General features: G+C 36.2%; 1 protein-coding gene and 1 long non-coding RNA gene across 11 annotated transcripts in view; one reads left to right on the top strand and one right to left on the bottom strand.

The window, feature by feature from the left end:
• The window catches only part of CACNA2D1 (calcium voltage-gated channel auxiliary subunit alpha2delta 1), a 503,964-nt gene that overhangs the window by 133,493 nt on the left and 345,572 nt on the right, over positions 1 to 24,899 (top strand). The window lies entirely within an intron of this gene.
• Positions 3,869 to 14,560, bottom strand: LOC309666311. The gene is made up of 3 exons (XR_014267039.1): positions 12,510 to 14,560; positions 7,811 to 12,194; positions 3,869 to 7,763 (listed from the first exon to the last, which is right to left on the bottom strand). It is a non-coding gene; the product is annotated as an uncharacterized lncRNA (long non-coding RNA).

Raw genomic sequence — 24,899 nt, 5'->3', positions numbered from 1 at the left:
TCAGTAGAGAGTGATGACATCTCTGGTTTAAATGTTAAATTGCTTTTGAAAATAGCATTATGTGCCACCTTAATGTAGAAGGATAATAGTAGGAACAATTTATTAAGTGCTTACGATATACTAGGCACTGTGCTGAGGACTTTATTTGCATTTATTTATTTAATTCTCACAACATACTTCCACTGATATATTATTATTACTCTTTTGTAGAGATATTTTCCCCAAGGATTTGAACCCAGATCCATTTCATTGCCAAGTTTTTTTTTTGTTTGTTTGTTTGTTTTTAATTTTATTTATTTTTTTATTTATGGCTCTGTTGGGTCTTCGTTTCTGTGCGAGGGCTTTCTCTAGTTGCGGCAAGTGGGGGCCACTCCTCATTGCGGTGCGCGGGCCTCTCATTATCGCGGCCTCTGTTGTTGCGGAGCACAGGCTCCAGACGCGCAGGCTCAGTAATTGTGGCTCATGGGCCTAGTTGCTCCGCGGCATATGGGATCTTCCCAGACCAGGGCTCGAACCCGTGTCCCCTGCATTGGCAGGCAGATTCTCAACCACTGCGCCACCAGGGAAGCCCCCGTTTTGCCAAGTTTTATAATAGTGTTTCTGCACTTATTATGTGTCCGGCGCTCCGCTGAGTATTTTACATGTATTATTCCATTTAATAACTTCCCTCTTTCTCTTCACTTACTCCTCCTGCTCTTTTTCTTCCACTTTTCCTCCTCTTCCTCTTCCTCCTCCTCCTTTGACCCATATCGTCTTGTTATTATCATATAATGTGATAAGATGGGGAAGTATAGAATTAGAAAGTTTTAAGTGTATTATCCAAGGTCATGTAGTTCTAGGTTGATATTTTTGTTTCCAAAATAGTGTTATATGTTATTGTGTTTTATTTTATATAAGATGTGCTGTACAAAAGAAGTGGTAATGATAGCTTATTTTAATTTTAATTACAGTGTATGTAAAAGGAGAGAAGGACTGAAAGAGAAGAAGGGTGGAATGGAGGGAACAAAGGAGAGAGGATCTAGCCTTTCTATTTTCTAGACTTACTGTTATTCTTCAGGCCTTAAGTATTTACATAACAATGTGTGGTTGTCTGCTGATGAAGACAGAGATCATAAGATCCAAAAGTGTTATTAAGCTCAGTGTAATTACTTGGGATTATATCTGAAAACCAACAATTTTAGAGTATCTACAAGCCACACACTGTGCTGGGGCTTTTACACCAATAAGTGAATGCAGTTTGGGAGCGTTTTAGGGAAACTCTGGTCTAGATAGTACAACATGTACAGTCGTAGCCTAAAGATCAAAATTAATTAGAAAGGTTCTTATTTCTAAACTTGAGCTTAAATACCACGTAGATATTCAGTGTCTTATTGTAAATGATGAAATCAGCAACTTTTCTTTGATGCTGTGCTCCTCACTTGGTATTTCAGGGAGTAAATTTTACTAGCTCCTAAACATAGGTTAAAGGCAAAGATGCTGAGCTAAGTAGATTATTTGCATTTCTGAACCTAAGGTATTCTTAAATTAACCAACTTTCAATTACAAATAGTGAGAAACTGGATGTGAGGTCCATCTGACTGTGGACAGCTGTCACCCCACTGATCACCAGGGTTAGTTCCGCTGATCTCGTGGGCTGGGTGGTGTCTCCATCTCCCTCATGGCTCCAAGTGTGTCACCCCTGAAGCTGTGCACTGGGTAGAAGAGGATGACCTTCCCTGAAAGAGGCGGACCTTTCTTTGGTCAAGGTTTCAAGAGTAGCTGCACTCTCCTGCTAGAACCTCCAAATGTGCTCTCATGGGTTATTTGTAGGAGAACGGGGACTCCGGGACTCCAGACACATCCAAATGAGGTGCTGCATGGGGCAGTCTGTCTTTCTTATGTTGCAAGAAATGCAGGGTATGGTATATAGTTAAAGGACAAAAACACTTACTCCATTAGAGGATGGAGAGGGGCATCATGGGAATAGGGAAGGTAAAACATGGAGGCCAGCTGAGTTCATGTAGCAAAATACAAAGAACCTATGTAAACTCCTAGACTTTTCATTCTTCCTCAAATTTATAGGTACTCAGTGTATTCACCGTCATTCCTTTCCCCCCACATAATTGTTTACTGGAGCTTTATAATTTGAAAGTGATGTTATCTTTTGGGAATTTGGAGGAGGGTAGCTCTTCCTTTAATTTCAGTGATGCCAAATGTCTGCCAGTCATCTGGCCAGGAGAATCAGGGCTGCTTACTGTTGCTGCCATTCCGTGATCAAATTTCCCTTCACTAAATGGTAGTGTCTGGTCCTTAGCTCACATTTCACACCAATTGCCCCATTGCTGTTGGAAGCTAAATCAGCACGTTGAGAAGCAGCAAGTGGCACCTAATGCCCGTCTTGAGAAAAGTCACCACGTGTGAGTCACCTCAGCTGCTCTCCCTGAAGGGATTCAGAGGTGCTTGCTGATTTGAAACAGCATTTCTCAGCTGCGTGGAAGGCACACTGAATAAATACTGGAAGGAGGACAGTTTAAAGACATAAAGGCAGTTTCTGTCAAGGCAGGCCATACTTTTCCTCTCAGCCGCACACACACGGGAGGAATTAGCCCTGCGATCTGCCAGTGTTTTATAGCCACGTAAGTAGTCGGGCTGGCAGAATACATTTGTGTTGTGTTTGTGTGACAATAGTAATTTCCCACCTCTCCATTTAGTGACAGTGTTTACAAAGGAAAATAATGTATGCATTTTAAGAAAGCGTGCGCTCCAAAAGGCTCTTGGGAGCTTATATAAACGCCAATCATATGAATCGTATGTATGGTACAGCTAATGTTTAAAAATTGTATAATATTCAACTGACATTGACCAATGAAAGACCAGGGTCCGCCTAATGTGCCCTTGATGACATTGGTATATCCTCTTCTGATTCCCTTTGTGGTATTACCTGTTCAAGTATTGCTGAATTAGATATTTTGATTTTGTGTATTAGATCCTGACTCAGTTGCTTTAGTTTTCTTTTCTGGTCATAGGAAATCATTCCATTATATTTAGTTCTCATTATCAAAGAGGTTCTCAGTAAGTTATCCAGCATAACTTATGGGCATGTTTTCTTGTAAGGAACTGGCTCTTTTCTCTTTATGAGAAGTTGGGAGTGGGGAAAAAAAAGAATTGGAGTTAGAACCAGCAAGGCTGAGGAGTTTTGATAGTATTTTTTTTCAGTTTTAATTAGAGAAGAAAGATTAATGTTTATAAAGGCAATTAGAAGTGAAAGGAAATAATCGAGTTATCAAGAATATATACCCAAATACAAAAAACAGTACTCACTGAGAGACACAGGTTGAAGGACAGTTTTTTAAAAAAAATTTTAGTGAAGTATAGTTGATATACAATGTTGTGTTAATTTCTGCTACAGCAAAGTGACTTAAATATATATGTATTCTTTTTCATATTCTTTTCCATTATGGTTTATCACAGGATATTGAATATAGTTCCCTGTGCTCTACAGTAGGACCTCGTTGTTCATCCATCCTATGTATAATAGTTTGTATTTGCCAATCCCAAACTCCCAATCCTTCCCTTCTCCACTCCTCTTCCCCTTGATAACCACAAGTCTGTTCTCTGTATCTGTGAATCTGTTTTTGTTTTGTAGTAGGTTCATTTGTGTCCTATTTTAGATTCCACCTATAAGTGATATCATATGGTATTTGTCTTTCTCTTTCTGACTTACTTCACCAAGTATGATAATCTCTAGGTCCATCCATGTTGCTGCAAATGGCGTTATTTCATTCTTTTTAATGGCTGAGTAATATTCCGTTGCATATGTATACCTGAAGGACAGTTTTGCCCTATCAGTGATGAGAACAGTGTGTTAAATATGCTTAAAGTAGTTATTTTAAATGGTTAAATGAAGTTGTTACTATATAAAATAATAAAAACTACCCTATTCATTATCTACTTCCTTTAGTAATTCTTAATGATTCTCTTTAAAACTTATAAACTGGATTTTAAAACATAAGCAGTATTATTATTTGTCAAGTAAAATATATATTTGAACTTTCAGGCTGATAATTCAGATATCCACAATGAAAACCCTCTCCTTTAATTCATCTCCTTAAGTTTTTGTTCATAGAAACTCATGATTTTATTTTATTTTACCCCTGGATTCATTTCTTTTTTTGTTGTTGTTGTTCATGAGTTTACCTGTCTCCTTTATATGTTCTGTTTAAAAAGAGGATCTTCTGATCATTCTCCTTGGTCTTTTCTCTGGACTTAAAATTTTTCTGTCTATCATGGGGCTATAGTCTGGTTATTGAAATACACCTAATGCAGGAATCCCACAAGGGTTGAAAGGCAAAGGATTCTTTGGGTCCATGTTGTAACAGAGCTTTCTGCCAGTCCTCTGACCTGGGGTCTCCCTGCACATTCTGAGCCTCTAGAGCAAGGGAAACTCATCCTTCTTACTTAGTTCCTTCTGGAATTTTGTTTAGATTGGTTTAATTTAAAAAATAATTTTAAAATAATTTCAAACATACAGAAAAGTTGCTAGATCAGTAAAAAAACCCCAGTCATATCGTATTCACCCCTATTTCCCCAAAGTGCCCCATCATTAGCCCTTTCCCACTTTCCCAGCGCACACAGAGAACAGGTTGCTGAAATCATCCATCTTGACTTTTTTGAGATCAAAGAGCCTTACAGGGAACTGCCTTCACCTTGGGGTTGGGGTTGGGTACCATAGATACTAGATGCTAACTCTTCCTGGATTTTCCACCTTTGAGTTCTCATACTGGGTTTCCATACAAATTCCAGTAAATGTTTTGTCCCATTGGGGAAGGAAGACCTGGAAAATTTTTTCCTCTTGGATCTTGCTATGGGCTGAATTGTGTCTCCCCTCGCCACCCCCCCCACCTCCAAATTCGTATGTTGGAGACCTAACCCAGCCCTCTTCCTCAGAATGTGACTATACTTGGAGATAGGTTCTTTAAAAAGGTAATTACTTTAAAATGAGGTCATTAGGGTGGGCCCTTATCTAATGTGACTGGTGTCTTTATAAGAAGAGGTTAGGACATAGACAAGTACAGAGGGAAGACCATGTGAAGACACAGGGAAAAGATGGCCATCTACAAGCCAAGGAGAAAGGCCTCAGAAGAAACCAGCCCTTCTGACAACATGAACTTCTAGCATCCAGAATTGTGAGCAAATAAATCTCTGTTTTTTAAGCCACCCAGTCTGTGGTACTTTGTTATGGCAGCCCTAGCACTTTAAATGCAGATCTTAATAGATGGGTTGCCCAGAGGTTCTAGTAGGTGATTGACTCAGCAGAGGCAAATGGCTTGATTGATTGATTCAGGAGAAGCAAGGAGATGGCAGCAGAGGAAAGTAGCTATATTCAGGTCATTATGCTATCAGAATCTCCCCCACCAAGTGAAATTCTATTCATTAAATGGCAAAATGGTACACGTTTATTAGTCTTATTCCAATCATGTGAAAAATGTTCAGAAAGTAAACATTTGGATTCTTGTAAGCCAACCATAAATCTGTCTTGCTTTTCAATTAGAAATATATGTTTTAGGATATGTTATCTAGTTGTAAATTACACAAGACTCTTACCATGTCATTAACAGTAAGAAAGCATTGCTTTTAAAGTTACGTTTAGGTAAATATGGGGAAAATCCAAATCTGACAGTTTCTGTTACTTCCAATATCTGTGACAAAATTTCCTGTGGGAAGATAAAAGTTTTTATTCATATTAGTTTGTGGACTTCCTTTAGCTCTGTTTCCTTTCTCATTGATTATCCAGCACTGACTATATTATATAAGAAGGTAGCGTGCTTAAAAATCTAGAGCAGGAGAAACAAAGCTATTTGTCCTTTCTTTCCACAGTGGAATATGAAGTGGAATGGTGAAACAGAGGGTGCTGAAGCCATTGTTAACATTAGTCACACTTGCTTTGAATCATCACATTATCACGGGTATAATGATAGATAAGGTTATCTCATGCATTTGTGTGTCATATAAAATGTTATTATTACTGCTGCTAGGGTGATTGGACATTTTTTGAATTGGGGAAGAATGCCTGCTGTTTAAACTCACTAATTAAAATAGGTGAATATTTATTGCTTAACCAAATATGAACCATGTAAATTAACTAAGGTTTTAATATTTTTTAAAGGAAAAGGTGGCATGCAAAGGTTCAAGCAACATATTTCTCTCAAGAGCTTTAAGACTGCCAATGTTACATTTTCATGTAATTCTTCCTACCTATTGTTGATATTCACTACATTTATTTGGTATGCTGAATATAGGAATAACTTAGAATACAATTTTTGCCAGAAGTCTCATTATCCTGTTGTTTGGAAGAATTGGACAAAAACAATATTCTCTGACTTTCTCACATTCTTTAATTACCAGCACATATAGCTGACTGGAAGAACAAATGCTTTTAGCATTTTGAACACAAGTACAGTTCCTTTAGTATCTGTAAAAAATTAATGAATACAAATATAACTTTTTTTCTTCAATTTCTAGCTAAGCTAAGATGGAAACTATAACAAATAGAAAAAAAAAAAATCAAGTAAACCAAATTATTTACCTGTCTGCCTTGACATCCTTTGATCCTTAGGGATTCAGATATAAAAGAAACCAAACATTATTAAGATCGAAAATGTAATGACTTAAGCATTATTTATTCATCTCATTCTTTTAGAAAGCATGTGTTTTTTCAAAGCAGCATTGGATATAAATAAAAATAGTCAAAAAGAATGTTTACTGTTTTGCCTTAAAAATACATTTAAACTATTGGTAGAAATCATTGACATAATATGTAATATAGTTTTATTTTTTATTTGGTACTTATTAAAGTAACATTTTTTGTCACAAAATATACATGTTCGACATAAGAAATATGAGAATGAGAAATATATTAAATCCTATTATCCAGATACAACCATGATTTACATTTTTGGTGTATATTTTTTGATTATTTCTATATACATATTTACTTTAAAAGTAGAAAGTAAAATACAAATATGTACTTTAAAAATATTTACTTAAAAAATGATGCTGACATATTTTGTATGCTTATACATGCATGCACCAGCCTCTCACAAAATATTTCAAATACATTATCTCAGTTAATCTTCACAATTATCATTTTAGAGAGGAGTTATCTGAAACTCAGATAAATATATTTTCCAAAATCACAAGATTAATTAGTGGTAGAGTCAGGATCATTTGAAACTGATAACAACGGATTTGTTAAAAGTTATATTGGATCTTTTCCCTAATGTATCACACCTCCTACATTTCCTCTTATTATTGACTATGTCTTTGTAACATGGCTTTTATCACTGTCTAAACTATCTTGAACATAATGCCATTTACTTAACAATCCCCCTTTGGTGGACAATTAGATTTGACTTATATTTTGTCTATACATAAATAATGTTGGCATGCATGTCCTTGTAGGTAGACATTTCCCAAATTCTGAATTATTTCCTTAAGTAAATTGTAAGAACTAGATATCATAGAGCTGAGGCCTTATACATTTCAGGGCTTTTTATTACATTTCCTTAAGTTGAGCTCTGAAAGTTTCTGCCACATAATCACATAAGGTCAGTCTATTAGGTTAACAAAACTTCCTTTAGCCATTCACCTTCCTACCATTGCAACTTTGATGCAATTATAATGAAATTATATTACATAAATTAAATTGTGGTGATTAAATTTGGATGTTATTTATCAACTCATTTTTCTTTTATAAAATTTATATTTGGGTGTTGCCATCGACTCTTTATAATCACTAATACCAGTCATCCAGATCCTACTTCCTTATCACTATATTGAATTATTTAGACTCTCTTTTGAAGGATGAGATTATGGGAATAAAATATTTTAATTTTAGGAACTATATTATACATACTTATACTATAATATTTATAATATTTTAGTTAATTTTGTATTTTGTTTTTATTCCATTAAGAAGACAGATACATGGATTAGATGTAAATTATCAGTAGTCTGAGTGCTGTAATCTCAGTATGCTAATATTCTAATTTAAGAAGCCTTCTTTTGGTTGACTTTTACTTAATAATGGCCCTCAGTTGAAAAATATGGTTGATAGTATTCATACTTAAGGAGATAGAAATAATTACTGCTAAAAAGTGGTATTTCCTGCATACTTAAGATAGCAAAATACAGCAAAACACTGGGGCTTTTTATACATATTCTGTATGAAACTCTAATTTTATGAATGACTCAGTGTTTTCAGTTTTGTTTAATGAGGACAACATGATCTGTATGTTAAATCATACAAGAGCTTTCAAATGCCCATCCACTTGCATATAAAATATTACAAAATATTATTCATTTAGAATAAAATCTGTATTCCTATCAAGGCCTATGAGCCCTTATACATCTGGTTAGTTTCTTCCTCTCTGACCTCCTTCATTCCTCTTGACCTCTCACACTGCTTCAGTTCATGGGTCTTTATCTTTATTCCCACCTACGTGTATTTCTGTATTCTGTTTCCTTCCTCAGCTCAGTGTGTTATGTTCATTCCTTAGATCTCATTGTGAAGGTCAGTTGCCAGAATAGCCATGCTTGACTGTATTGTTTAAATCAGACAGCCCACCCACAGTTGTTATTCTGAATTAGAGACTCCTATATTACCTTCAGAGCAGTGATCCAAATTGGTAATTATTTAAGTTTTTGTTTGTTTTGTTTTTTAATTGTCTCTCTAAGCAGTAATGTCCATTAGGGTCCATTTCAGTTTTTATTCATCTTTGTATCTGCAATGCTTCTAGTAGTACCAGATGTATGGTGAATGTTCAGTCAATATTTTCTGAATAAGTTCTTAATGATTAAAATATAGTTTTGTTTCCTTAATGATCTGTTTAATACTTTCTGGTTTGCTATACTCCTAATCTTTTAGAAATGTAGAAATGATTTTGAATCATGTTTATTTGATTGCTACTCAAATAATAATAAAACTGAAAGTTTGAATGAAATAATACTGAGGAGACTTTGATGTTAAACAAGCATATTCTCACTTTTTACATTAAATGATCTTTGCTCTTGTTTCTGAGAACACGATGATTGGAAAAAAAAAAAAACAAAAACAAACAAAAAAGACCAGTAATGAAAAAATAAAAGTTTCTACTTTAACCTTTCCCCTAAAAACAGCAAAAACAAACAAACAAAAAAAACTACCGAGAATAGTTCGGTGTAAGATCAAGTTTCATTTTATGTGTAACATCTCTTTAATGTTAGCAATATGTCTATATGACAAGTAGAGAATTTTTTTTTTCCCATTCACCAGGTCAGAAAAATATAATTGAGCATTTACCATCATTTCTACTTATTAATTTATCTGTGCCTACTTTAACGTGCATAACTGTGAAAGACATTTGTAGGACCCTTCAGTTTAAATAAATTCCATAGTGTGATTGAGCTATAAATATGAAGTTTAAAATGAAGAAAGAAAACTAATTCATGAGTTCTACTCTCCAGTTTTAGATAAAGATAGAAGATACTGTCATTCAGATGTCAATAGTATTATAGAAAAGAATGGAAAACCTGGATTATGACAACTCCTAAAATATATAAGCAGATGAGAAAGGAAGATAATGGAATCTCAGAAGACTTCATAATGTGACTCTAATATAATGTGTCTTTTAGTGGCAATTACAATTATAGTCCTTTTCTCTAATATTATTTATTAGTAAATTCAGAAATAAAAAGGTGAGTAGTCTATGGGAATGTCTACATTTCTCTTGGATTCCCTGTTTATGGAAAATATTTATATGATACAGATCTTTAGAGCTGTTACTCAGTACTAGAGTACTTTAAAAATTTAAAAATTCACAGTAAATATTATTTAGTAATTCTAATTGATATTTATGGTCCTGCAATAACTGCACACATTTCTTTGTATTGAATTGAATACTTGGAATAACATTTTCTAATTAGTCATGCATTTTATGATAATTTTTCTTTAATGTATTTAATGAGGAAAGTCTTCTTTTTATTGTTAAAACTTCAATTGTACCCTATTTGATTTTAATTAAAACTACCCCTTGGCAATAAAGTCTGCTTCTCAGATGTTCATACTACAAGAGTAATTGTGAAAATTATGGTTGGGTCTCATTTGGTAATAAGGTTGTTTATGAAGGTGAATGAATACATAATTATTTTTAAGATTGCTTATTACTTATTAGTCCTTCTGTTATATAGTAAAATTCTTTATTACTGGCCTCCAGCACCTTAAATATAACACATTCCTGAGAATTTGTGTTATATAGAATGAGCTGAACAGTGCCACAAGACACAGATATTGGTGAAGACCACAGCTAGATTAAAAGATTGAAGGTAATCTCAGAAATAAATGTAGCCCCTACCTCCTAGAAATCTGTTACTATTTTTAACAAGGATGCTGCTTATTCTGTAATCATAATGAAACTTCTTTTCATTTTAATTTCCTTTGAAAATGATAGTTGACTTTGCTTGAGGTTTGCTAGTCTACCAAATTCTGTACATTCGTTCTGTTACTGCTTTTATAATAAGATTAGAAGAAATACACTTCTAATTAGATACAGTTACATATGGAAAACCAGTGGTAGATTGTCTTTCAACCTTTCCCTCTCCAAAAAAGGTGTCTTTTTTTGAATATTGGCTGTCAGGAGACATTTATGTCACATATCTATTATCAAGATTGTTCTTATGCTGTTTATTTTAATTTTTTTTCTATTTTTATTTATTTATTTACTTTTGGCTGCATTGGGTCTTTGTTGCTGCAGGCGGGCTTTCTCTAGTTGTGGCGAGTGGGGGCTACTGTTCATTGCGGTGCGCAAGCTTCTCATTGTGGTGGCTTCTCTTGTTGCAGAGCACGGGCTCTAGGCGCGTGGGCTTCAGTAGTTGCAGCATGCGGGCTCAGTAGTTGAGGCACGTGGGCCCTAGAGTGCGCGGGCTTCAGTAGTTGTGGCTTGTGGGCTCAGTAGTGGTTGCTCATGGGCTCTAGAGCGCAGGCTCAGTAGTTGTGGTGCACGGGCTTAGTTGCTCTGAGGCATGTGGGATCTTCCCAGACCAGGGATTGAACCTGTGTCCCCTGCATTGGCAGGCGGATTCTTAACCACTGTGCCACCAGGGAAGTCCCAAGATTGTTCTATACTATTGAATGGGGTAATGCATTTAATGTGATTTTTTTTTTTAAGTGAAGAAACAATATCCTAGACGCTGAAATATAAAAGAATCTTTGCAGATATATAGTCAGTCTCCAATTACATGCACAAATCCTTTTAACATCTGATGTCAGAATCTTATTTACTGAATATATTATCATTATCCAGGAATGTAGATGTTGGCGATGCAAGACTTCATATTCATATACAATTTATTAGGATATTTTAGAAGTAAAACCATAAAGAACATACATGGTACAGTGGTAATACATAGGAGAGAATGATTAGCTCTACCTTGTTGGGGGTGGGATGGGGTCAGGGAATGCTGTAGCTACCTTGTAAATCAGTACGTACTTGAAAAGTTAAATGTTCAATTAGGTGTCTTAGGTCTAAATTAGGTCTAAATTTCTCTAAATGCATCAAAATCTTCCCTCATACTCCAAGAAGGTTTCTAATTATGTGTCTTTTGCTAATTTATTGTGGTAGCTCAAAGCTTCAACTATAACAGCTATGGCTCTTAAGGCTGCAGTACTTGAACTTAAAACATTGAGCAGACTGCTTCAGAAGTCACAAATGCTCTGAGATGTTAACCCATTTTAAATGGGTTACTTATGGAAACAGCTTTTCCTATTCAATATCTAAGTTTAATACATGTTAAACTTAGTATCCTCACATTTTTCCCCCTACCCTTTAGTCCTTTATGCTGTCACAGAGTTGTCCTGTGTTACAGCAATAGTGACTCGTTTATGTGCGTACGTAAATCACTGAACCATCTGTCCTACTAAATTTTGAAACTGTCCCTCCAAGTACAATGTCTGAGTCAGCATGCACTTGAGAGAGAATTGGGTTTTTTTCTGGACATGCTTTGGAGGAAGTGGCCCAGGTGCTCTTGTTACTCAGATTGAGTTGAATAAATCTTTTCTGCTCTGTTATTTGTTATTTTACTATAACAAGAAATATTTTACATTAACTTACACATTTGAGAGATTTTTCTCCCTTTATAGGATATTTGAGGGAATAGGCAAAATGGATTATTAGAAATACCTGCTTTCTTTTTTTTTTTTTTTTTTTATAAGTTTATTTATTTATTTAGGCTGTGTTGGGTCTTCGTTTCTGTGCAAGGGCTTCCTCCAATTGTGGCAAGCGGGGGCCACTCTTCATCGCGGTGCGTGGGCCTCTCACTATCGCGGCCTCTCTCGTTGCGGAGCACAGGCTCCAGACGCGCAGGCTCAGTAGCTGTGGCTCACGGGCCTAGCTGCTCCGCGGCATGCGGGATCCTCCCAGACCAGGGCTCGAACCCGTGTCCCCTGCATTAGCAGGCAGACTCTCAACCACTGCGCCACCAGGGAAGCCCAATACCTGCTTTCTTCCCCTCAAACTGATATCTCATATTTCATTTCCTTTCCTGAAAGATTTTACGCAGCTAATAATTAGATGGCAAGTATTTCCTCTGTTTCCTGTTTAATTTACCATGTAAAAATCTCGATAACTGTAGGTCTCTTTATACTTGTTATCTTCAGTTGATATGTTTTAGACTGGTTAACTTTTTCTTTGTTCTTTTGTTAATATTTAGATTTTTTATAAAGTGAATATATAAGCTTATAAAAACAAAAACTATTGTAACAATATAAAATGTAGGTAGAAAAATATAAATTAAATCAGCTCTTAAACTTATTAGTGTAATCCCCTTATGAAACTTCAGAAAGATAGTATTGGTGCTTTTTAGACTGTTTGAATTTTGTTGTACATCGTTGGGATTCAGGGATACAAATGCTCTAAACCTGGGTAACCATCTATTTCGTTACAAGGGATTTCTATTTAATTATTTTATGCATTATGGATTCCATGACCTTTGAAATAGGTTTTTAATATTAAGAGATAGTATTATATCATAATATTAATGATACAACTTACTATTAACATTTGATCAATCTTTTCATTTTTAGACATATTTCCTAAGAATAAAACAGCTTATCTCAAAGTACAAAAAATCATATTTTTGTTGCCGGAGAATATTCAGTTACAGTAAAAATAAGTGATGAGTCATGCCACCAGGTAGAAATTTTAAGTGTGAATAACTCTGAATTCCTAAATTCAAGAGGAGAAGACCTGTGATAAAGGGGACTGATATCAGGTTAAAACAATTTTTTAATATCATGCTTCTGTGTAAAACTGACCTTCATATCAAACAAAAAAAAAAACCTTTGAATTTTGTGTAATAAACACAAAGTTACTTTATTATCAGCTTTAAGTACTTTCTAATAGTAAGAAGAAAATTTACTAGCATATTTAACCATATCAAAATATAGCTGCCCCAGCTTATGTTATTGTTAAACAAAATAATTTAAAAGTGAGTTATGATTAATCATGGTGGTTTAAACAAGCATGTTTAGCTCTACTTCCTCCCAAAATTCCATTAAAATCAAATTAAGGAATAAAAGACTTAAATCCATGAGGAAAAATATTATAGAAGAGAAGATAATGTCAGATAAGGGATACTAACAAAAGTTTATTGCTGCCTCAAAACATAAGGCAAATGCTAACAGCCATAAAAGGGGAAATCGACAGTAACATAATCATAGTAGGGGACTTTAACACCCCACGTTCACCAGTGGACAGAGCATCCAAAATGAAAATAAATAAGGAAACACAAGCGTTAAATGATACATTAGACAAGATGGACTTAATTGATATTTATAGGACATTCCATCCAAAAACAACAGAATACACTTTCTTCTCAAGTGCTCATGGAACGTTCTCCAGGATAGATCATATCTTGGGTTACAAATCAAGCCTTGGTAAATTTAAGAAAATTGAAATCGTATCAAGTATCTTTTCTGACCACAACGCTATGACACTAGATATCAATTACAGGGAAAAATCTGTAAAAAATACAAGCACATGGAGGCTAAACAATACACTACTAAATAACCAAGAGATCACTGAAGAAATCAAAGAGGAAATCAAAAAATACCTAGAAACAAATGACAATAAAAACATGACGAACCAAAACCTATAGGATGCAGCAAAAGCAGTTCTAAGAGGGAAGTTTATAGCAATACATTCCTACCTCAAGAAACAAGAAACATCTCAAATAAACAACCTAACCTTACACCTAAAGCAATTAGAGAAAGAAGAACAGAAAAACCCCCAAGTTAGCAGAAGGAACGAAATCATAAAGCTCAGATCAGAAATAAATGAAAAAGAAATGAAAGAAAAAATAGCAAAGATCAATAAAACTAAAAGCTGGTTCTTTGAGAAGATAAACAAAATTGATAAACCATTAGCCAGACTCACCAAGAAAAAAAGGGAGAAGACTCAAATCAATAGAATTAGAAATGAAAGAGGAGAAGTAACAACTGACACTGCAGAAATACAAAGGATCATGGGAGATTACTACAAGCAACTATATGCTAATAAAATGGACAAGCTGGAAGAAATAAACAAGCTGGACATAAATCACAGCAAGATCCTTTTTGACCCACCTCCTAGAGAAATGGAAATAAAAACAAAAATAAACAAATGAGACCTAATGAAACTTAAAAGCTTTTGCACAGCAAAGGAAACCATAAACAAGACGAAAAGACAACCCTCAGCATGGGAGAAAATATTTGCAAATGAAGCAACTGACAAAGGATTAATCTCCAAAATTTACAAGCAGCTCATGCAGCTCAATATCAAAAAAACAAACAACCCAATCCAGAAATGGGCAGAAGACCTAAATAGACATGTCTCCAAAGAAGATATACAGATGGGCAACAAACACATGAAAGGATGCTCAACATTACTAATCATTAGAGAAATGCAAATCAAAACTACAATGAGGTATCATCTCACTCTGGTCAGAATGGCCATCATCAAAATATCTAGAAACAATAAATGCTGGAGAGGGTGTGGAGAAAAGGGAACACTCTTGCACTGTTGGTGGGAATGTAAATTGATACAGCCACTATGGAGAACAGTATGGAGGTTCCTCAAAAAGCTAAAAATAGAACCACCGTATGACCCAGCAATCCCACTACTGGGCATATACTCTGAGAAAAGCATAATTCAAAAAGAGTCATGTACCAAAATGTTCATTGCAGCTCTATTTACAATAGCCAGGACATGGAAGCAACCTAAGTGTCCATCAACAGATGAATGGATAAAGAAGATGTGGCACATATATACAATGGAATATTACTCACCCATAAAAAGAAAGGGAATTGAGTTATTTGTAGTGAGGTGGATGGACCTAGAGTCTGTCATACAGAGTGAAGTAAGTCAGAAAGAGAAAAACAAATACCATATGCTAACACATATATATGGAATCAAAAAAAAAAAAAAAGGTCATGATGAACCTAGGGGCAGGACGAGAATAAAGACACAGACTTACTGGAGAATGGGCTTGAGGATATGGGGAGGGGGAAGGGTAAGCTGTGACAAAATGAGAGAGTGGCATGGACATATATACACTACCAAACGTAAAATAGCTAATGGGAAGCAGCCGCATAGCATAGGAAGATCAGCTCGGTGCTTTGTGACCCCCTAGAGGGGTGGGATAGGGAGGGTGGGAGGGAGACGCAAGAGGGAGGAGATATGGGAACATATGTATATGTATAACTGATTCACTTTGTTATAAAGCAGAAACTAACACACCATTGTAAAGCAATTATCCTCCAATAAAGATGTTAAAAAAAAAAAGACAGTATGGTACTGGCACTAAAACAGAAATATAGATCAATGGAACAGAATAGAAAGCCCGGAGGTCAACCCACGCACATACGGTCACCTTATTTTTGATAAAGGAGGCAAGAATATACAGTGGAGAAAAGACAGCCTCTTCAATAAGTGGTGCTGGGAAAACTGGTCAGCTACATGTAAAAGAATGAAATTAGAACACTCCCTAACACCATACACAAAAATAACCTCAAAATGGATTAAAGATCTAAGTGAAAGGCCAGACACTGCAAAACTCTTAGAGGAAAACATAGGCAGAACACTGTATGACATAAATCAAAGCAAGATCTTTTTTGACCCACCTCCTAGAGAAATGGAAATAGAAACAAACAAATGGGACCTGTTGAAACGTAAGAGCTTTTGCACAGCAAAGGAAAACGTAAACAAGACGAAAAGACAACCCTCAGTATGGGAGAAAATATTTGCAAATGAAGCAACTGACAAAGGATTAATCTCCGAAATTTACAAGTATCTCATGCAGCTCCATATCAAAAAAAGAAACAACCCAATCCAAAAATGGGCAGAAGACCTAAATAGACATTTCTCCAAAGAAGATATACAGATTGCCAACAAACACATGAAAGGATGCTCAGTGTCACTAATCATTAGAGAAATGCAAATCGAAAGTACAATGAGGTATCACCTCATATTGGTCAGAATGGCCATCTTCAAAAAATCTACAAACAATACATGCTGGAGAGGGTGAGGAGAAAAGGGAACACTCGTGCACTGTTGGTGGGAATGTAAATTGATACAGCCACTATGGAGAACAGTATGGAGGTTCCTCAAAAAACTAAAAGTAGAACTACCATACGACCCAGCAGTCCCACTACTGGGCATATACCCTGAGAAAACCGTAATTCGAAAAGAGTCACGTACCACAATGTTCATTGCAGCTCTGTTTACAGTAGCCAGGACATGGAAGCAACCTAAGTGTCCCTTGACAGATGAATGGATAAAGAATTTGTGGCACATATATACAATGGAATATTACTCAGCCATAAAAAGAAAACGAAATTGAGTTATTTGTAGTAAGGTGGATGGACCTAGAGTCTGTCATACAGAGTGAAGTAAGTCAGAAAGAGAAAAACAAATACCTTATGCTAACACATATATATGGAATCTAAAAAAAAAAAAAAAGATTCTAAAGAACCTAGGGGCAGGACAAGAATAAAGATGCAGATGTAGAGAATGGACTTGAGGACACAGGGAGGGGGAAGGATAAGCTGAGACAAAGTGAGAGAGTGGCATGGATATATATACACTACCAGTTGTAAAATAGATAGCTAGTGGGAAGCAGCCACATAGCACAGGGGGATCAGCTCAGTGCTTTGTGACCACCTAGAGGGGTGGGATAGGTAGGTAGGGAGGGAGATGCAAGAGGGAGGAGATATAGGGATATATGTATATGTATAGATGATTCACTTTGTTATACAGCAGAAACTAACACACCATTGTAAAGCAATTATACGCCAATAAAGATGTTAAAAAAAAAAACAAAGGGAAAAAGTTTAGGGCTGGAAGACTGATCATTGACTTAGAGAGGCAGAAAGAACAAAAAGATAAGTGTGTGTATTGGGGTGATATATAAGATATATGTACTACTTTGAGGGAAAAAAAAAATCCCATTTGTATCTCAGAACTCTGGAAGAGACCAGAAATTGTAGTCACAAGGTGACTTTGAAAGGTTGGATACAAGATAGGGCTGAAGACAGAACAATACAATTGGCTGAATGTTTAAAAGAAGTTCAATTCCCAAATCCCTTTCTCCCTGAACTCAACCTTGGGTTGTACCCTAAAAGCTCTGCTCTCAGAGATAACAGGAGATAAGAGAAGTGTCATCATTCTAAAAGAAGTATCATCAGTTTGAAAGAGGAAACTCTTTTCAGAGTTAAATGAAGTCTGTACTTTGAGCTATGAGATTCCTGATTTCCTTCCCTCTTGAATCCCAGAATTAGAGAGAAGTTTGGGACTTAATTTCTGGAGATATTGGCCCAGGACAGGAGATCTATGAAGTCTGATATTTTGGGATTCACCAACAAAATGGCCAAGTCACTAAGTGATCACCCTGTAGTAAAGCCCATGTATCAGCAAGATTGTCCAAGCACAGAGAACTTTCAATATGCTTTTCAAAGCCTTTCTCTTCTATAGGTAGACAGAGTACGTATATTTGAGCAAGGCTTGAACATAATGAGATCATCAAAATGACAAACAGGAGAAAAAGGAGGAAAAGACAAAAGCAAAACAGAGGCAACAGAGACAGTGCAGGAAACAGAAGAAGACTTCAAAAAATGATAATAAATATCCTTAGATAAGAGATCTTTCATTTCTGAATTAAGACCAGAGTGCTATGTTCAGAGAGCATTTAAAAATTTATCACAGAAACAAAAAACGTTACGTAGAAGGTAAGGAAAGTAAAGTTGATGACATTTTCCTAGAAAAAAAGACAAAGAAATAAGAGACAAAGTCTTAGAAAATTAGTCTAGGGGATCCCAAGTAAAATAAGAGTTCAAAAAAGAGAGAAAAGAAAATGAATAGGAAGAAATAATATGTAAATGTGTGTATATCTGTATGATTTTTCTTATATATTTTTATATACATCATGAATGCATATTCATATATACATATAATTATTTATATATTTCAATTATGTGTACATATGTATAATTCCTTGAAACCTAGATTGATGGGAATCACTAAGTATGAAGTATAAGAAAGAAAAGACATTGGCCAGAGGTTTAAGAGTGTTAGAGATGATATTACAGGCCCAGAGAGAAAAATAAGTGATACTACGTTGGCATAATAGTCAAAAGGCAATAGACTTTTGCAGAACAACACTGAAAGCTGAAGACAGTGGGCAATGCTTTCAAAATTCTGAGGGATGATAATTTCTAAACAAGACTATATATCCAGTCAAGCCATCAATCAAGTGTGAGATAGGGTAAGTAAATTCTTAAAATATTATTCTCCCATGCACTCTTTCTCAGGAAGGTACTGACGGAAATACTCTAACATAATGAGGAAGCAAGTAACAGGAGGAATGCATGGATTTTTTAAAAAACAGGGTATTGAAAATGGAAAAGGGAAGGTAATTACCTGCATGTCAGCAGAGTGGCAGGTCAGGAGTTAATCAGTCCAAACATGTCCGGGTGATGGAGGGGTGCAGAGTGAGGTCTCCACAGAAAACATGAGCAATTAGATTGCTCAGTGTGTTAACCTATTAGAAGGACTGAGTTTCCCTTTAGATAGCCTGGCAATATATAACTCCAGGGAAAGCAAAAGGTTGTAAAAGAAAGGAAATGTTATCCCAGTACACTACATGGCTTAGCTATGAGTAATATTTAAATTATCATAATTATATCAACACTGAGAACTGAATTACTTAAAAAATCTGACTACCTATACTGGTAAAATTGAGGGAGGGAAAAAATGTGTGTGTGTTTATGGCGGGGAAAGGGAAGAGACATAAGTCACTTATGACATTACTTTTCATAGGAGGAATTTTATGGATAGTAGCATGTCATATTTTAAAATGGAGGTATATAACAAAAGGAAGATAATATGATTGAAAATTCTTGGCTCAGGGAATCAACTGGGAGTGGGGAAGAGTGTAGCAGGATTTTAAAAAATCTTTCTCTTTCCCTTTAAGACATAATACTGATTGACTTTTAAACGAAGCATCTGTATTATTTGGGAAAAATAAAATTTAATTAACAATAAAGTATTGTATGCAGCTTCTAATTGGAAATAATTTTATAGGAGCAATACAAATGCAGTATATTTATATATCGCTCCCCCAAATTTAGCTTGAACTCTTGAATCTTTGCTACATTTGTGCTGCCTAGTTTTAACCACCATAATACCGCTGAATGATATATCTGTTTTCTTCTTGAAATCTGTATTTTTGCATTTAATAAGATTGAAATAGCAACAATTTGTCACTCCTTCTTCTATGCCTCAGCATGCAAATGTTTGAGACATCCTTTTGATTCTTTTTGTGTTATGCTGGCCTCTTCCTTTTACAGAAGTTTACTACTTCTCACCTGGAATATAGCAGCAACTTCTGGAATGATAGTCTACCTGCCTAGTCCCTTTCTGCTTCAGTTTGTTCTACAGTGCTTACAGGTTAAATTTCAGAAGTCAGGACAGTGATGCAAGTTCTTCCAGTAAACAAAAAAGAGTTAAGGGGTAGATGAGGCAAAACATTTTCAGTAGAAAATAATTATCTTTGGGTAGGCATATTATATCACTGTTCCTGGTGCCAGTGATAAGGCTATTCACTCAACAATATTTACTGATCGTTGATACATGCCAGACACTCTACTAGCTACTAGGGTTATAAAGATTAGATAGACAGTCCGCTGCCTTTTAAACCACATTGGTAGAAAGGCAGTGAATATTAGCATTTTCACAGAAATGGCTGGGTGGGGTATCAGAGCCAATAGTTGGCTAAGTATTTGCTAAGAGAGATACCAGATCATTGAAGTGTATTTCAGCTATGGTAGGTTAAATGGTGGTTCTTTTCCCCTCTTGTGTCTTTACTCACTGAGAATAATATATAATTTTTTAATCGAAGCCCTTTCAATTATCATAATTCAAAGTTAATTATGTAGTTGGTTACATTCTTGAGAATGGTATGCCCCTTTTCTCTGGGTCCATTTCTATTCTCATTTTTACCTACGTTTTTATTCTGGGCCTCTGCCCACTTCCATCCACAGACAATTGCAACTTCAAAATGAATAATTCATCTGGTTCGTTGTATCCTGAATTGGCATATCCGAGAGCAAATATAATCCTGTGTGTTCATACAGGAAACCTTTTGTTCTTTTGCAGAAGGAGTAGAAAAATGTGAGGAGTCAAAAGATGTTTGTGTTAAATTATTTACATGTAGAGCATTTGATTCTTACAGTCATGCTAAGGGGTATATTTAAATGTGGGGATATATAACTAGGTTTCATTGTACTTTTTGCATTGGATAAATTTAAATAATATCATTTCAGCTCTCACATTATTATAAACAAATAGCATTCCTCTTTTCCTTTAGAAAGAACAAATAGATAACTACTTCAGTTGGATCCCATCAAGATATACAACCGCGTGGAACTAAATATTTGCACTATGTGGTCATGGTGCCCTTCTGATGGTAGTGGCTGTTGCATGCTGGCTACATGGCTGTGATTTATTATTTAACCATGGGCTGTGTTCATGTCAGCAGGCAGCCTCTCTTCCGGCAGCTCCTTTGAGATCTCTGACTGTCATCGTATTTGCACAGTGGCATGGATATTGTTCTCAGTTGCAGATCCCGCTGAATTCCTCCAAAAGGGTTCATTTTCATAATCTCAGTGGAACACACAGAGAACGCATGCCTGAGCTTATTGCCTCTCTGATAGCCAGTGTGTTCATAGGAGCATAAAACCATAGGCAGCTGTTTTGGGTCCCAGTTGTCAGGTGGGAAATTACGAAGAGCTTCATGCTGCTCTAAATAATTAAAATTAATACCAGAAAAAGCCTGCTCAATTAGTATCAGATTCCTTATAGATATGGAATATTAAACTGGTGTCTGGAAGAGATGTGTGTATTTGTGAGATACAAATATTTAAGTAGGAATAATTTTTAATCTGCCTAGACTACTCAACAAAGTATATCAATTCAGTGGCTCAGTAAAGAAGCTAAGCATTCAGGGGTGTGTGTGTGTGTGTGTGTGTGTGTGTGTGTGTGTGTGTGTGTGTGTGTATTTATTACATAGAGAGGCCAAGCTTTTGATATGAGTGCTACTTCTTCTATCTTAACCCCCAAAGCAATCCTCCCTCCCCTCAATTTCCTTAAAATAATTCATAGAATAACTTCTGGAGGACAGGAATGGGACCAAAGGGAGCCAGGAAAAAACAACATTTTTTAAAAGAAATATTGAATAACAAAAACAAATTCTAATACTGGAATGGATGTCCAGAAGACAACTTCAGGAAGGTTTACTCTGTGGCACTTAGCGACCTATATATAAAATACTTGGGAAGATTGTACCTCAAGCATTCATAACAATTCATACAGCAGAAAGATACCATTAGCAAGCATCTAGCATCCAGGGCTCTGCTGCACATACGAGCTGAGAAAAGCTGAGAAAAGCATCACAGTGTGAAAGTCTGTAACCGGGGTAAAAGTAAGAATATAAACAAGTTCTATTCTTAGTCCTTGTGCCTCTCAGAGCTTTACCCCTTTATAGTAATGTCATTAGATAGTTTATAGTTTGTTTTCTCATTATTTTAATTGTCTGCATCATTTTTAAGAGGCTTGTCAAAGATAGCTTGCCAAAATACATGACATTTGAATCATTATGGAATCATATTATGATATCCCAGATCTGACAGTAGAAAGTGCATTTTAATGCTATCATTTGAGAATTTGGGTCAGTACTCCTGGGAGTTCTGAATTTAATATTCATTTTCCTTCTCAGCTGCAATTTTTTTTTCTCTGAAAAGACAGTGCAGTGAAGCATATAGGACAGATGTGTATGAGAAAGAAAACTGAAAACAAACACAACTGTGCAATGGAATGTGATTGGGAAGAGATGTAATAGAATTCAGTATGGTTATTTCTGCAGAACATTCTAACCAGATATAGCATCCATTCTTGGGGCCCCTGACCTTACAGCCTAACTTGCCTGCCTAAATATAATTTAAATTAGTAAGAAATTCATTTTTAGAAATAAATGAGAGACCCTCTAGTGTGCAAAAAGAGAAGTAAAAAGTCCTGGCTAGGCTTCCCATGTGTTAATTGATTTGTATGTTAGTAACCAGATAATTGGTCTTGAAGCTACTTTCTGGAAATCCAAAAAAAAAAGAAAAGAAATTACATTGATGCTAATTGTCACTGCCCTGGGTTGAAGATATATGTTATTAAAAAAAGAATGTTCAAAGGACAGTGATAATAAATTGTAAATGAACTGTAAATTAGACCAGCTGATGAGTAAAACAAGAGGAAATTACTCTTGTAATCCATATGTGCTTGTTAAATGGTGCGGGAGACAGAGAGCGCCTGCCTGCCTTTTCCGTGCCCTGGACCTGCTGTGCTTTTGATGCCTCTAGACAAGTCAAGTATGTTCCCAGCAGCCCATGGAGTCCATTTTATCTTTATAAATGGAAAAACACACACGTAAGTAGGCGGCAAGACAAAGTAACTTGGCTAAGGAAGTTAAAAACCTATTGGGAAAATTTTTTTTAGTAAAACATTTTTCTTTTTGCTTCCTTCTTCCTTTCTTATCAGAACAAACTAAAGCTTTTTAAGGCCAAATGAGGTATTGAGACATGATCTTATCTGCCATCCTCTGACCAGGCTGTGCTAACATCAATAATCAGAGTCAGTTGTCAGAATATAAAAGTAGGGAAACTTAGGGAAAAGAGCAAAACTGGAAAATTTAAGACTTGGAGAAAATCAATTTGGTGTGTTTCTGTAACACTGTATTTTGTTATCTTAGACTACAAAAAGCTATAGGATACTTGCATATCTTTTTTAAAAATTATTAAATTAGGTTGAACATGTGTCCATTTCAGTGAGGTGTTTTTTTTTTTTTTCTTTTGAATGGACTGTGTGTGTGTGTGTAAGTAAATACTTGATCAGAATTTCCTGTGAGTGGTTATAAATCCAAGTGTGAGAAGAAGATAAGGAGTGTGGGGAGTGGCAGAGTCAGGAAAGAGAGACGGGAGCAAAGATGAGGTAGGAAGAGTAGAGACTTCTGGGAGAGGCCATTCAACCTGCACCACAAAGTGGTGTTTCTCAGTCGTCAGGATACATTTCCCCCAGAGACCTTTCTGTTCCTGTCTGGATGACTAGGCCTACAGCATGCAAGTACTATCCATGGGACACTAATGACAGACACAAAAATGGTAGACATAGGAGAGAAGGAAAAACAGGAGAAAAAGTAGGAAGTGATGTTGTGATACAAGGGGCGTGGAGAGCAGAGAAGAAAGAGGGATGAAAAGACAAGACAAAAGGAGAACAACAAATGCTGCTACTGGATTACCTTTGAAACTGCTCTCATCTTCTAAGGAGTAATTTAGTGGACTCTGTGGCTTTTTCATCTTTGCTCTACAAGTAATAGAACTAATTATTCATTCAAATACCTGCTCCTAACTGTATTTTATCAACTGTGTTTATTTAACCTATTTAACTCAATGCATGACGAAGTGGGAGAGATTCTTCATGACCCATATTCTCCATAGAAGGTCTTGTGGGCTCCAGTCCCAAATTCATCAGTATGTTATTGCCGAAATAATGAGGATACCCTTGTGGTCCAGGTTGCCTGGGGAAGTCCTGATTCTGTCTGTCATCCAGCGTATTTATCCATAGCACTCAATTTTACTCTCTTTGAAAGGGTTCTGTTTTAACAAAATGTTATACGGTCCACTTAAATGAACTCCAAGCGAAAGCTGTCGTAATATGTGTACAGGCCTGCCTCTGAGACCTTCTTGTCACCCCCTACCTGGAGCTGAGATTTCTTATAACAGTTATCTGGCTCTTTAAAGAACTGAAGAGTTAACAAATATTCAAAGTCCTTTATATGTTAAAAGTAAATAAGGAAATAACTATTTCAAGAGGAGCTACTACATACTGTGACACTTTGCAATCTGTAAACAGTGCCCTGGCTAGGACTGCAAGACTATCCAGGGCTGGGCTGTGTAGGGGTTTTGAAGGATCTGGGACCTGATCAAGGGAAAAGACATGACCATGGTAGGCAGTAACATACAGCAAGCTTTACTGGGTGGCACTTGGCCAGGGTTGCATGAGAGGGGAAGTCCCTCATAGCACGTGACGGTCAAAAGCTTATGGGACAGAGGCCACCCTCCAGAAGGGGTGGGAGCAAGGGAGCTCCTGGAGGTGAGGGGCATCAGAGAAGGGCTTGCATGTCTAGGCGGTGTCTCTTGGCAGTACCGCAGGGAGTCTCTGGGTCAGAGAGCTCTGAATGGCAGCCGTGTTGGTGTCTTAGACTCTTTATGGCCCAGGGTTTATATGTTGCTAGCAGATGTGGGGTAGGAG

The sequence above is a fragment of the Balaenoptera physalus genome (assembly GCF_965194825.1).
Source record: "Balaenoptera physalus genome assembly, chromosome: 8".
Classification (NCBI taxonomy): domain Eukaryota; kingdom Metazoa; phylum Chordata; class Mammalia; order Artiodactyla; family Balaenopteridae; genus Balaenoptera; species Balaenoptera physalus.
Note: the sequence above shows the minus strand (reverse complement) of the source record. Positions and strands in the feature narration are given on the sequence as shown.